Source organism: Salmo salar, chromosome ssa16 (assembly GCF_905237065.1).
Source record: "Salmo salar chromosome ssa16, Ssal_v3.1, whole genome shotgun sequence".
Taxonomy (NCBI): domain Eukaryota; kingdom Metazoa; phylum Chordata; class Actinopteri; order Salmoniformes; family Salmonidae; genus Salmo; species Salmo salar.
This window is the reverse complement of record NC_059457.1, coordinates 909,795-923,346: the sequence shown is the minus strand read 5'-3', so window position 1 is coordinate 923,346 and position 13,552 is coordinate 909,795. Positions and strand designations below refer to the sequence as shown.

At 45.7% G+C, this 13,552-nt stretch overlaps 1 protein-coding gene across 1 annotated transcript in view; it reads left to right on the top strand.

Moving 5' to 3' along the window:
• The window catches only part of LOC106573013 (pleckstrin homology domain-containing family A member 5), an 89,467-nt gene that overhangs the window by 59,816 nt on the left and 16,099 nt on the right, over window positions 1-13,552 (top strand). The window lies entirely within an intron of this gene.

Genomic DNA, 13,552 nt, shown 5'->3' with positions numbered 1-13,552 from the left:
AGACGGAATCTACAACCCACACAAGTGGTTCAGGTAGTGCAGCTCATCCAGGATGGCACATCAATGCGATCTGTGGAAAGAAGGTTTGCTGTGTCTGTCAGCGTACTGTCCAGAGCATGGAGGCGCTACCAGGAGACAGGCCAGTACATCAGGAGACGTGGAGGAGGCCGTAGGAGGGCAACAACCCAGCAGCAGGACCGCTACCTCCGCCTTTGTGCAAGGAGGAGCAGAAGGAGCACTGCCAGAGCCCTGCAAAATGACCTCCAGCAGGCCACAAATGTGCATGTGTCTCATCAAACGGTCAGAAACAGACTCCATGAGGGTGGTATGAGGGCCCGACGTCCACAAGTGGGGGTTGTGCTTACAGCCCAACACCGTGCAGGACGTTTGGCATTTGCCAGAGAACACCAAGATTGGCAAATTCGCCACTGGTGCCCTGTGCTCTTCACAGATGAAAGCAGGTTCACACTGAGCACGTGACCGACGTGACAGAGTCTGGAGACGCCGTGGAGAACATTCTGCTGCCTGCAACATCCTCCAGCATGACCGGTTTGGCGGTGGGTCAGTCATGGTGTGGGGTGGCATTTCTTTGGTAGGCCGCACAGCCCTCCATGTGCTCGCCAGAGGTAGCCTGACTGCCATTAGGTACCGAGATGAGATCCTCAGACCTCATGTGGCTGGAGTGTGTCAGCAGTTCCTGCAAGAGGAAGGCATTGATGCTATGGACTGGCCCACCCGTTCCCCAGACCTGAATCCAATTGAGCACATCTGGGACATCATGTCTCGCTCCAGTCTGTTGCACCACAGACTGTCCAGGAGTTGGCGGATGCTTTAGTCCAGGTCTGGGAGGATATCCCTCAGGAGACCATCCGCCACCTCATCAGGAGCATGCCCAGGCCTTGTAGGGAGGTCATACAGGCACGTGGAGGCCACACACACTACTGAGCCTCATTTTCACTTGTTTTAAGGACATTACATCAAAGTTGGATCAGCCTGTAGTGTGGTTTTCCACTTTAATTTTGAGTGTGACTCCAAATCCAGACCTCCATGGGTTGATAAATTGGATTTCTATTGATTATTTTTGTGTGATTTTGTTGTCAGCACATTCAACTATGTAAAGAAAAAAGTATTTAATAAGATTATTTCTTTCATTCAGATCTAGGATGTGTTGTTGAAGTGTTCCCTTTATTTTTTTGAGCAGTATATATATATATATATATATATATATATATATATTAAAAATTAAAAATAATATATATATATATAAAAAAAGTAACAAAAAATAAATATATATATATTATTATTATATTATTATTATTTTTTATCATTCTATTGGTTTCAAGAATTTTGTATAGTTTAAATTTAAAAAATTGAAGTTTTGAATCCAGTGTCCTTTTGCGTATTTGTTCAAAAACCATGTGCCATGGAATCGGTACGTCGAAAAGCTCTTCCCAACTATTTTGCAATCTATATAGCAGCGCTGTAATTTCTTTGGTCCTTAAATTAAACTGTTGTACTTTTTTATTTATAACAATTTTCTTGAACCAATTTGTCACGTCCTGACCATAGAAAGCTGTTATTTTCTATGGTATAGTAGGTCAGGGCATGACAGGGTTTTTTTCTAGTTTAGATTTTCTATGTTGTTATGTTCTAGTTTTGTATTCGTTTTTTGGGGGGGGGATGATCTCCAATTAGAGGCAGCTGGTCATCGTTGTCTCTAATTGGAGATCATACTTAAGTAGTTGTTTTTCCCACTTGGGTTTGTGGGGGATTTTTTTTGAGTTAGTGTATGTTGCACCTCTTCGTCACGGTTTGTTGTTTTTGTTCTTTAGTTTATTTGTATATCTTGCATAGTTTCACAGTGAAAATAAAATGTGGAACGATACACACGCTGCACTTTGGTCCGCTCCTTCCTTCGACAAACGTGACAGAATCTCCCACCACCAAAGGACCAAGCAGCGTGGTCAAGACCAATGGACCTGGGAGGACATATTGAATGGCAAGGGATCCTCGACGTTGGAGGAGATCCATGCCGGATGGGATCGCCTCCCATGGGAACAGGTGGAAGCATTGAGGGAGGAACAGCAACGAGACCGGGAGTCACGGCAACGACGGAAGCCCGAGAGGCAGCCCCACCAAAAAATTGGGGGTGGGCACACGGGGAGATTGACGGAGTCAGGTTGTAGACCTGAGCCAACTCCCCGTGCTTACCGTAGGGAGCATGTGACCAGTCAGGCACCGAGTTATGCTGTGATGCGCACTATATCACCAGTGCGCATTCATAGCCCGGTGCGATCTGTGCCTGCGCCCCGCATTTGCCGTGCTAGAGTGGGCATTCAGCCAGAACGGATTGTGCTGGCTCAGCACTCCTGGTCTCCAGTATGCCTCCTCGGTCCAGGATATCCTGCGCCAGCTCTACGCACTGTGTCGCCAGTACGCCTTCACAGCCTAGTTCGTCCTGTGCCAGCGCCCCGCACTTGGCGGGCTAAACTGAGCATCCAGCCAGGACGGGTTGTGCCAGCCATACGCTCCAGACCTCCAGTGCGCCTCCACGGCCCAGGATATCCTGTCCCGGCTCCTCGCACTCGCCCTGAAGTGCGTGTCACCAGTCTGGGGCCACCTGTCCCGGTTCCACGCATCAGGCCTCCAGTGCGCATTCCCAGTCCAGAGCTTCCGGCGACAGTTCCCAGTCCGGAACCTCCTGAGACGGCCCGCAGTCCGGGGCCTCCTGAGACGGCCCGCAGTCCGGGGCCTCCTGAGACGGCCCGCATTCCGGGGCCTCCTGAGACGGCCCGCAGCCCGGGGCCTCCTGAGACGGCCCGCAGCCCGGGGCCTCCTGAGACGGCCCGCAGCCCGGGGCCTCCAGCGGCGGCCCGCAGCCCGGGGCCTCCTGAGACGGCCCGCAGCCCGGGGCCTCCTGAGACGGCCCGCAGTCCGGGGCCTCCAGCGGCGGTCTGCAGTCCGGAACCTCCGGTGATGATCCGCGGTCCGGGTCCTTTGGTGACGATCCAGGGTCCGGTGACACAAAAGCGGAGGGATCAGCGGGCGGAGCGGGGGTTACGCCCAGAACCGGAGCCGCCTCTTCTGCTGGAGGATCCGCGGGATGAGAAAGTTCTTCGTCCTGCACCAGAGCCGCCACCGACATTAGTCACCCACCCTAACCCTCGCTTTTTTTTGGTTTTTTTGTTGTTTTAGGTTGCGTTCGGAGTCCGCACCTTTGGGGGGGGGGTACTGTCACGTCCTGACCATAGAAAGCTGTTATTTTTTATGGTAGAGTATGTCAGGGCGTGACAGGGGGGTTTTCTAGTTTAGATTTTCTATGTTGTTATGTTCTAGTTTTGTATTTCTATGTTTTGGGGGGGATGATCTCCATTTAGAGGCAGCTGGTAATCGTTGTCTCGAATTGGAGATCATACTTAAGTAGTTGTTTTTCCCACCTGGGTTTGTTGGGGATTTTTTTTGAGTTAGTGTATGTTGCACCTCTTCGTCACGGTTTGTTGTTTTTGTTCTTTAGTTTATTTGTATATCTTGCATAGTTTCACAGTGAAAATAAAATGTGGAACGATACACACGCTGCACTTTGGTCCGCTCCTTCCTTCGACAAACGTGACAGAATCTCCCACCACCAAAGGACCAAGCAGCGTGGTCAAGACCAATGGACCTGGGAGGACATATTGAATGGCAAGGGATCCTCGACGTTGGAGGAGATCCATGCCGGATGGGATCGCCTCCCATGGGAACAGGTGGAAGCATTGAGGGAGGAACAGCAACGAGACCGGGAGTCACGGCAACGACGGAAGCCCGAGAGGCAGCCCCACCAAAAATTGGGGGTGGGCACACGGGGAGATTGACGGAGTCAGGTTGTAGACCTGAGCCAACTCCCGTGCTTACCGTAGGGAGCATGTGACCAGTCAGGCACCGAGTTATGCTGTGATGCGCACTATATCACCAGTGCGCATTCATAGCCCGGTGCGATCTGTGCCTGCGCCCGCATTTGCCGTGCTAGAGTGGGCATTCAGCCAGAACGGATTGTGCTGGCTCAGCACTCCTGGTCTCCAGTATGCCTCCTCGGTCCAGGATATCCTGCGCCAGCTCTACGCACTGTGTCGCCAGTACGCCTTCACAGCCTAGTTCGTCCTGTGCCAGCGCCCCGCACTTGGCGGGCTAAACTGAGCATCCAGCCAGGACGGGTTGTGCCAGCCATACGCTCCAGACCTCCAGTGCGCCTCCACGGCCCAGGATATCCTGTCCCGGCTCCTCGCACTCGCCCTGAAGTGCGTGTCACCAGTCTGGGGCCACCTGTCCCGGTTCCACGCATCAGGCCTCCAGTGCGCATTCCCAGTCCAGAGCTTCCGGCGACAGTTCCCAGTCCGGAACCTCCTGAGACGGCCCGCAGTCCGGGGCCTCCTGAGACGGCCCGCAGTCCGGGGCCTCCTGAGACGGCCCGCATTCCGGGGCCTCCTGAGACGGCCCGCAGCCCGGGGCCTCCTGAGACGGCCCGCAGCCCGGGGCCTCCTGAGACGGCCCGCAGCCCGGGGCCTCCAGCGGCGGCCCGCAGCCCGGGGCCTCCTGAGACGGCCCGCAGCCCGGGGCCTCCTGAGACGGCCCGCAGTCCGGGGCCTCCAGCGGCGGTCTGCAGTCCGGAACCTCCGGTGATGATCCGCGGTCCGGGTCCTTTGGTGACGATCCAGGGTCCGGTGACACAAAAGCGGAGGGATCAGCGGGCGGAGCGGGGGTTACGCCCAGAACCGGAGCCGCCTCTTCTGCTGGAGGATCCGCGGGATGAGAAAGTTCTTCGTCCTGCACCAGAGCCGCCACCGACATTAGTCACCCACCCTAACCCTCGCTTTTTTTTGGTTTTTTTGTTGTTTTAGGTTGCGTTCGGAGTCCGCACCTTTGGGGGGGGGGTACTGTCACGTCCTGACCATAGAAAGCTGTTATTTTTTATGGTAGAGTATGTCAGGGCGTGACAGGGGGGTTTTCTAGTTTAGATTTTCTATGTTGTTATGTTCTAGTTTTGTATTTCTATGTTTTGGGGGGGGATGATCTCCATTTAGAGGCAGCTGGTCATCGTTGTCTCGAATTGGAGATCATACTTAAGTAGTTGTTTTTCCCACCTGGGTTTGTTGGGGATTGTTTTTGAGTTAGTGTATGTTGCACCTCTTCGTCACGGTTTGTTGTTTTTGTTCTTTCGTTTATTTGTTTATCTTGCATAGTTTCACAGTGAAAATAAAATGTGGAACGATACACACGCTGCACTTTGGTCCGCTCCTTCCTACGACAAACGTGACACAATAATGGTCTTTAACCTCTATGGGACCGGCGGGACGAATTCGTCCCACCTACATAACAGCCACTGCCAGCCTGTGGCGCGATTTTCAAAATCTTAAAAATCCTATTACTTCAATTTCTCAAACATATGACTATTTTACAGCCATTTAAAGATAAGACTCTCGTTAATCTAACCACACTGTCCGATTTCAAAAAGGCTTTACAACGAAAGCAAAACATTAGATTATGTCAGCAGAGTACCAAGCCAGAAATAATCAGACACCCATTTTTCAAGCCAGCATATAATGTCACCAAAACCCAGAAGACAGCTAAATGCAGCACTCACCTTTGATGATCTTCATCAGATGACAACCCTAGGACATTATGTTATACAATACATGCATGTTTTGTTCAATCAAGTTCATATTTATATCAAAAACCAGCTTTTTACATTAGCATGTGACGTTCAGAACTAGCATACCCCCCGCAAACTTCCGGGGAATTCGCTAACATTTTACTAAATTACTCACGATAAACGTTCACAAAAAGCATAACAATTATTTTAAGAATTATAGATACAGACCTCCTCTATGCACTCGATATGTCCGATTTTAAAATAGCTTTTGGTGAAAGCACATTTTGCAATATTCTAAGTACATAGCCCAGGCATCACGGGCTCGCTATTTAGACACCCGGCAAGTTTAGCACTCACCATAATCATATTTACTATTATAAAAATGTCATTACCTTTTGTTGTCTTCGTCAGAATGCACACCCAGGACAGCTACTTCAATAACAAATGTTGGTTTGGTCCAAAATAATCCATCGTTATATCCGAATAGCGGCGTTTTGTTCGATGCGTTCCAGACACTATCCGAAATAGTAAAGAAGTGTTGCGCGCTTGGCGCAATTCCCGACAATAAAATTCAAAGTATTCCATTGCCGTACGTCGAAGCATGTCAACCGCTGTTTAAAATCAATTTTTACGTCATTTTTTCGTAGAAAGCGATAATATTCCGACAGGGAATCTCCTTTTCGGCAAACAGAGGAAAAAAATCCCAAAGGCGGGGCGGTCGGGGTCACGCGCATAAGCTAGTGTCTCTTGATGGGCCACTTGAGAAAGGCGATAATGTGTTTCAGCCTGGGGCTGGAATGACGACATTCTGTTTTTTCCCGGGCTCTGAGAGCCTATGGAAGACGTGGGAAGTGTCACGTTAGAGCAGAGATCCTTAGTAAATGATAGAGATGGCAAAGAAGTTCCAGAAATGGTCAGACAGGCCACTTCCTGTAAAGGAATCTCTCAGGTTTTGACCTGCCATTTGAGTTCTGTTATACTCACAGACACCATTCAAACAGTTTTAGAAAATTTAGGGTGTTTTCTATCCATATGTAATAAGTATATGCATATTCTAGTTACTGAGTAGGAGTGGTAACCAGATTAAATCGGGTATGTTTTTTTATCCAGCCGTGTCAATGCTGCCCCCTAGCCCTAACAGGTTAACGCAGGGCCAACAGACAAGTTCCCTACTTTTCCCCCTTTCCACTTTCCTCTTCCGTTTTTGCAGTAATGCTGCAATTAGTTGCTTGTAATTTTGGGTAGAGCAGAAATGTCCATATATTTTTGTTTGCTGCATGTGTAACATAACTCCACCAGTCCTATTATGATATAATTTAGAAAGATTATATCTTAAAAAAAAAGTTTTTATATCTATTAGTATTTGAATTTAACCATAATATTTGTTTTATTATTTGTTCTGTTTTTTTTCTCTCAGGTGGATTAAATTGGAATTGCAACCAACTTTCTATGGCTTGTTTAACCTGTTAGGGCTAGGGGGCAGTATTTACACGGCCGGATAAAAAACGTACCCGATTTAATCTGGTTATTACTACTGCCCAGAAACTAGAATATGCATATAATTATTGGCTTTGGATAGAAAACACCCTAAAGTTTCTAAAACTGTTTGAATGGTGTCTGTGAGTATAACAGAACTCATATGGCTGGCAAAAACCTGAGAAGATTCTGTACAGGAAGTGCCCTCTCTGACCATTCCTTGAGCTTCTTGGCTCTGTTTATTGAAAACTGAGGATCTTTGCTGTAACGTGACACTTCCTACGGCTCCCATAGGCTCTCAGAACCCGGGAAAAAGCTGAATCATGTAATTCCAGCCCCAGGCTGAAACACATTAGCGCCTTTGGTAAGTGCTCTATCAGAGAACCATCAGACTGAAGCTCGTGCACGAGGGGATCCCATGTTTTTATTTTCTCTCTCTTTGAACGTAAACACGCTTTCCCGGTCGGAATATTACCGCTTTTTTACGAGAAAAATGGCATAAAAATGTATTTTAAACAGCGGTTGACATGCTTCGAAGTACGGTAATGGAATATTTAGAATTTTTTTGTCACGAAACGCGTCGTGCGCGTCACCCTTCTTTACACTTCGGATAGTGTCTTGAACGCACGAACAAAACAGAGGATATTTGAACATAACTATGGATTATTTTGAACCAAACCAACATTTGTTATTGAAGTAGAAGTCCTGGGAGTGCATTCTGACGAAGAACAGCAAAGGTAATAACATTTTTCTTATAGTAAATCTGACTTTGGTGAGGGCTAAACTTGGTGGGTGTCTAAATAGCTAGCCCTGTGATGCCGGGCTATCTACTCAGAATATTGCAAAATGTGCTTTCACCGAAAAGCTATTTTAAAATCGGACATAGCGAGTGCATAGAGGAGTTCTGTATCTATAATTCTTAAAATAATTGTTATGTTTTTTGTTAACGTTTATCGTGAGTAATTTAGTAAATTCACCGGAAGTGTTCGGTGGGAATGCTAGTTCTGAACGTCACATGCTAATGTAAAAAGCTGGTTTTTGATATAAATATGAACTTGATTGAACAAAACATGCATGTATTGTATAACATAATGTCCTAAGATTGTCATCCGATGAAGATCATCAAAGGTTAGTGCTGCATTTAGCTGTGGTTTGGGTTTATGTGACATTATATGCTAGCTTGAAAAATGGGTGTCTGATTATTTCTGGCTTGGTACTCTGCTGACATAATCTAATGTTTTGCTTTCGTTGTAAAGCCTTTTTGAAATTGGACAGTGTGGTTAAATTAACGAGTGTCTTGTCTTTAACCTCTATGGGCTAGGTGGGACGCTAGCGTGCCACCCGTGGTGCACTCCATCAACAGCAGGTGCATTTCAAGAGCGGCAAATTTGAATCCAAATAAATGTCAAAATTCAAATTTTTCAAACATACAACTATTTTACACCCTTTGAAAGATAAACATCTCCTTAATCTAACCACGTTTTACGATTTCAAAAAGGTTTTACGGCGAAAGCATAAATTTAGAGTATGTTAGGACAGTACATTTACAAGAGTTGTGTGTAATGTTTTGTCAATTCAAAGACAGGGTCACCAAAACCATAAAACCAGCTAAAATGATGCACTAACCTTTTACAATCTCCATCAGATGACACTCCTAGGACATTATGTTAGACAATGCATGCATTTTTAGTTCTATCAAGTTCATATTTATATCCAAAAACAGCGTTTTACTATGGCATTGATGTTGAGGAAATCGTTTCCCTCCAATAACCGGCAGTCAAGTCAGCGTCACAAATTAAATAATTAAAATTAGAAAACATTGGTAAAATATTATATTGTCATTTAAAGAATTATAGATTTACATCTCTTGAACGCAATCAACTTGCCAGATTTAAAAATAACCTTACTGGGAAATCACACTTTGCAATAATCTGAGCACTGCGCCCAGAAAAATACGCGTTGCGATACAGACTAGACGTCATGTTGGGGAGATCTAAAATCGAAAATACTATGTAAATAATCCATTACCTTTGATTCTCTTCATCAGATGTCACTTCCAGGTATCACAGGTCCATAACGAATGTAGTTTTGTTCAAAAAAGCTCATCATTTATGTCCAAAAATCTCCGTCTTGTTAGCACATGATCTAAGCCAGCCGGACTTCTCGTCATGAACGAGGGGAAAAAATATATTTACGTTCGTTCAAACATGTCAAACGTTGTATAGCATAAATCATTAGGGCCTTTTTTAACCAGAACATGAATAATATTCAAGGTGGACGAATGCATACTCTTTTATAACGTATTGGAACGAGGGTACCCAACATGAACTCGCGCGCAAGGTGTCTAATGGGACATCATCGTTCCATGGCTCTTGTTCGGTCAGATCTCCCTCCAGAAGACTCAAAACACTTTGTAAAGGCTGGTGACATCTAGTGGAAGCAATAGGAAGTGCCAAAATATTCCTCAGCCCCTGTGTTTTTCAATGGGATAGGTTTAAAGGTAATACAACACATCAGGTATCCACTTCCTGTCAGAAAATGTCTCAGGGTTTTGCCTGCCAAATGAGTTCTGTTATACTCACAGACACCATTCAAACAGTTTTAGAAACTTTAGAGTGTTTTCTATCCATATATAATAAGTATATGCATATTCTAGTTACTGGGTATGATTAGTAACCAGATTAAATCGGGTACATTTTTTTTATCCAGACGCGCAAATGCTGCCCCCTAGCCCTAACAGGTTAAATTGGTGTAAAATAGTCATATGTTTGAGAACTTGAAGTAATAGCATTTCTAAGGTATTTGAATAACGCGCCACGGGATTCCACTGGCTGTTACGTAGGTGGGACGAAATCGTCCCACTGGCCCCGGAGAAGTTAAAATAGCGATATTTGTGAGATTATTTCCTTTTCAAATAACTGAAAGTGAGAGATTGTAATCTGAATAAAGTGAAAAGGCCATTCTTGAACATGGTGAAACATTCTTATTAGTTTGCTAGAGATCCAGTTCAGATTTAAGTATAACTTTTGTATGACTGAAGCCTTAGAGATCTAATGCTTTAATATTGAATCATTTCTGAACTCCGAATTCATATTCCTTATCCTCTCTAGGGTAAGTGGGAAATCGTCCCACCTACTCAACAGCCAGTGGAATCCCATGGCTATTTGAAGAATCTCAAACATAAAATATATTTAGTTTTTTTTAACACATTTTTTGGTTACTTCCGCTTCACGGAAGACTGGAACCATTTAAACTCTGTTTTGTTTATAGCTACATCTTGTTTGGCCAGCTTTGTGTCAAGTCACTCCGGTACATACTGACCGTGGCGTGTGCAGAAAGTAGCCCATCACTTTTTCCTACAGATCTGTCTATAGTGCCTGCTAAATACAGGTCATCAATGCTGTTGAGGAAAGTAAGAACTTTTATAGTTCGATGGCTAACGTTAAATCTTTCAAAAATGGTATGGTAGAAATGTAATGGGAGTCGGGAAGCAAGGTCAGGGTGTGAATCATTTAATCAATAAATGAAACATAATACAAAACAAGAAACACAAACAACACACAGACATGAAACTGAAACAATAACGCTTAGGGAAGGAACCAAATGGAGTGACATATATATAGGGAAGGTAATCAGGGAGGTGATGGAGTCCAGGTGAGTCTGAATATGCCCTGGTGCGCGTAATGATGGTGACAGGTATGCGCCATAACGAGCAGCCTGGTGACCTAGAGCACTGGCAGGGAGTATATGTGACAGTACCCCCTCCCCAACGTGCGGCTCCAGCCGTAGAATGCCGACCAAAGTGACGATCCCGTGGATCAGGAGTGGATTGGTCACCTCTGCTGAGGCACGTGAACCTGTTGAACTGGCTGAGGCGCGGGAGCCTGGTGACCTAGAGCGCCGGAGAGGGAGTATACGTGACAGTATCCCCTCCCTGGCGCAGGGCTCCAGCCGCAAGACGCCGAGCAAGGGGACGATCCCGAGGATCAGGAGCGGACCGGTTGCCTCTGAGGTGCAGAAACCAGACGAACCGGCTGAGGCGTGAGAGCCTGATGAGGCGGCCAAGGCGTAGGAGCCCAACGAGCCAGCTGATGTGCGAGAGTCTGACGAACCAGCTAAAGCTTGAGAGTCCGACGAGCTGGCTGAAGCGTGAGAGCCCGACGAGCTGAGGACTCCCCGGTAGCTCCGGTACTGACACCCGGACCCGACGTGCCTTCCACCACAACAAAAAAAAAACACTCCCTGATGCTTCCCTTAGGTGAGGCGTTATTCTGTAACGTGTGCGCTGGGAGTCAGGAAGCCAGTTCAGGGAGTGAATAATTTAATCAATAAACGAAATATAATACAGAACAAGAAACACAAACAACGCACTGACATGAAACAGAAACAATAACGCCTGGGGAAGGAACCTAAGAGAGTGACATATATAGGGGAGGTAATCAGGGAGGTGATGGAGTTCAGGTGAGTCTGATGCGCTCGTGCGCGTAACGATGGTGACAGGCATGTGCCATAACGAGCAGCCTGGTGACCTAGAGCGCCGGAGAGGTAGTTTACGTGACAAGAAAGGACTGTCAATACATACTGAACAGCTTACGTTATAGACAGAAGCATGCTACATGGCAGACCAATCCAAACTCCTCCCGGGATGTCCAGCCCATATATTATCTCAGCCAATCATGGCTAGTGGGAAGGTTCCTGGCTTTTTCCATGACTAAACCAACTTGGCTCGTAATTTAACAACTGTATTTCTATTTATGGATGGAATACAGGTTTGTTATTGAGGCACATGTTCCAGAAGGCATTTCTGCCCAAAAAAAGCATTTTGATAAACAAAATGTTTACGTTGCTGCTCCTGTGAAGTAGTGATGTGCGACATACACCTAGTTTCCTTAAACAAGTCACATGTCATTGTTGTTCTGTTTTGATAGCATGAACTATTAGGGCTGACATACATTTGTTATTTTAGACCTCCCTTGCTTGCTCCCTCGAGAGTGTAAAGTGGCCTATGTATTCATACTTTCTAAATTACTAAGCAGGTATGTATTTGCCTGAGAAGCAGTTTTTTTGTGACGATTGTATGACGCTACACACCACTTCTCTGCCACTTTTGTGAACACCTCGGAAAGTGTAAAACTACTGCTGTCTTCCTCTGTCCCCATATGTTGTCGGCATATCAGTAGAGCGGTTGCTGCATATCCACTATCCACACCTGACTGTCAGAGAAATGACCCCCCCCCTCCCAGGCTAAAACTCCCTGTGATTTCAGAGAGCCTGCATGCTGTGTGGAATGTCACCAACATACCACCTGGTCCAGATGCTTTCTTTGTGCTGTGGTGTGGTGCTGACAGAAATGTGTGTGTGTGTGTGTGTGTGTGTGTGTGTGTGTGTGTGTGTGTGTGTGTGTGTGTGTGTGTGTGTGTGTGTGTGTGTGTGTGTGTGTGTGTGTGTGTGTGTGTGTGTGTGTGTGTGTGTGTGTGTGTAAGAAAGAGAGAAGGAGAAAGATTGCTGTTTGTCTGGACTGACTTATGTTAATGTATTCTGTAAGGAATGCCCTAGATTGATTTTGCTCAATTTATTGTCAGTACAATAGTTTTTCTTTTAAATTATTTCGAATTTGCTCAATCTATTGGGGTAAAAGCAATTATCAGTACAATGCATTATGGGTTATGAAGTAGGTGGGGGACTAGTGACACTAATTAGCAGAGGGACAACCCTCAAACCCTTTCCTCAGACCTCTTCCCTTGTTATAAGGCCAAACTTTGGCCCAATGAGACTCTTTGCTTCACTAGGAGCTAAAAGGAAAGGAAAAAGTCAAGTCAACTATTGGCCAAATGTTCAGTCACTGTCTCAAATAAACCAATCCTGTTTGGGGCATTTTATTTTTCTTAGCATTGTTAATATTATAGCTCTGTTTGGCTCTCTGTCTGTGGTCTGTGTGTAACACTAACACTAGCCAAGACCACAGAGACTAGACAAACAGATTCCTCTGAAGACTTTATCTGTGGTAAAGGCCCAATCTGGGATATGCCTGGGAGTAGGAGTGCGAGTATGTAGATTATGAAGAGTAGGGGTCCCAGCACAGAGCCTTGGTGCACATCCTGTTATTTTGAATGAAAGATACCGTTTGTCCTATTTATTCTAGAAGAATATCATAAATGCATATCACTTATCCATTTATGATATAATATCCCCTAGAGTCTATTAACGCACCAGTGTGTCAATCTTTAAAAAAAAAAAATTATTTAACCTTTATTTAACTAGGTAAGTGAGTTAAGAACAAATTCTTATTTACAATGACGGCCTATGAACAGTGGGTTAACTGCCTTGTTCAGGGGCAGAACAACTGATTATTACCTTGTCATCTCAGGGATTCAATCTAGCAACCTTTCGGTTACTGGCCCAATGCTCTAACCACTAGGCTACATGCTGCCCCTAATCTAAGTAACATAA